The following is a 2,067-nucleotide window of genomic DNA, read 5'->3' as shown; positions in this document are numbered from 1 at the left end:
AGAGAGAGAGAGAGAGAGAGAGAGAGAGAGAGATAGAGAGAGAAAATGAAAGAGAGAGAGAGAGAGAGAGACTTCATTTGTGGAGATGGTGGGAACCCTACCCTACCAAAAGACCGTCTGGTAAGGAGACCTAGATAATAAAATGTTTCTATTGAGGTAGCGGAGTGAGGAGATAATTGAGCTCTGGGGTTTTCTACTTCACCTCTGTCCCTACGTCATATTTCCGACCATGGATGAATCGAAAAGTTCTCCAGAACCACACCAGCAATGTCACGAGAGAGCCGACGTAGTAGAATGAACAGACGAAAACGACCTATAAAACGGAGGATCGAATAGAAGTAGAAAGGCAAATAAACCTAATAAAATAGAAACGAAACAAAACAAAAACGAAAACGAAAACGAAAACGAAAACGGAACAAAACGATCAGAATCTGTTCATAACGTTTGCGTACCAGCTCACACTCTTGTTATCAGTGAGGTAGGTCAATAGAAATCCCAATCGGTCCAGCCATTTTTGCCTCAGACAATTTCTTAGCAACGAGAGAACATTCTAAACCCCTTTTATTTTCGTCTCCCTCTTTATACTTCTACTCGACAATTCCTTATTGCCTTTTCGAACTTCGCTTTTTTTGGAACAGTCAGAAGGGGAGGTTATTTTCGTTGCTACCAGAGCTCTCGGACTTTCTGTCGTTGTAAATGTTGACTTCGTCTCTTATTCTCCCCCTTGCTTATCACTGCTTTTAACGCTGGGCTCTACTAAATCGTAGTTGTTATGGCTGCTGCAAAGGTTGAAATAAAACGTTGAGGAAAGGAAATATCGTTTGCGTTCATGGAAGGCCTTGCAGAGAACATGACGTTATGAAGAAGCCATTACTTCAAAGCTGATTGGTCACTGCTCGATAGGTCCGCTTTACGATACGTGGGACATCGTGGTGAAATCAGGCGATGGTCAAATTAATGAAATCGAAGAAATCGGCATTTTCCGCACGTTTTGTCAGTTTTGATTGAATTTTTTCTTCTCTGTTTTTTTTCTTTTTTGGGCTTAACAACTTTTATGTCCTCTGTGGATTTTATTGAAAAATGTTTATCAAGGGCATCAGCAAGTAAATTTACCGTTTCCAAGAATTCTCAAGCTTTGGAAGTCACCAAACTTTGGCGGCCATTTTCTAGCTAATTTTTTGGTCTGACACCAAGCGACACCCACCTTCTGTGATCGTATTACACATCGACTTCTGTTCAAGATAGATGGTATTGTTTCAATCGAAAGCTAGACAAATAAACATGCTTTTCGATTAGACCAATAACTCCGCATGTAAAAAAATTGACGACCGTCTGATTCCACCACGTCGCGACACATAATATAATATTATGGACGTACGGACAGAACATAAACTAGGCGCATAAACCGAAGTAATGAGAGGAAGCAACTTCTTAGATGAGTGGGACGAAGAAACAATCCATAGCGCTAGGCCCTATGTGAACTGTTTACAAAGCAAAAACGACACAGCGAATAGGGGAAATCTGATATGTCGTCTTTGCTTTGTTTCGGTACTTTTCAAACGAAGGAGGGAAATGCATATTTTAAAAAAAATTTACCCTTTCAGAATCGTGGTGAACCTATGCATACGTTGACATCAATGATGTAAAAAATCAGAAAACGTCTTTGTCCATTTTACCATTCCTTTACTTCGATTCTTTTTTGAAAGGAGGTGGACAATGCTACCTTTTATTTACCCTTGCAGAATTGAGCGTAACAATAACGTGTGCGTACACATTGCAAGCAGACTGCAAATAGCTAAAATACAGCGCATACGACCGCCATTAGAAGTAGTAGAGAGCAGCGTCTCAATTAAACTGTTTACAATGTGAGTTGATATAATGTCTTTTACAAGTTTAAGAATGATTCAAAATATTTCAAAAGGCCTTCACATGGACAATGATAGACGGCCTTCGGGAGCCTTGTTTCTCTCACTTTGTGATCAATTCACAGGGTTTTTCCAATCCTGTCTTGTGGATTGTTACAGCAAAGTGTTGGCAGGTTTACTTTCTTTCTTATTGCCCCCCCCC

At 40.2% G+C, this 2,067-nt stretch overlaps 1 protein-coding gene across 1 annotated transcript in view; it reads right to left on the bottom strand.

Annotated features, from left to right (window-relative positions):
* LOC101854048 (RYamide receptor-like) overlaps positions 1 to 2,067 on the bottom strand; it is a 52,445-nt gene that overhangs the window by 21,975 nt on the left and 28,403 nt on the right. The gene's annotated exons all lie outside the window — the stretch shown is intronic.

This window comes from Aplysia californica, unplaced genomic scaffold, assembly GCF_000002075.1.
Source record: "Aplysia californica isolate F4 #8 unplaced genomic scaffold, AplCal3.0 scaffold00688, whole genome shotgun sequence".
NCBI lineage: Eukaryota > Metazoa > Mollusca > Gastropoda > Aplysiida > Aplysiidae > Aplysia > Aplysia californica.
This window is presented reverse-complemented; position numbering and strand designations above follow the sequence as displayed.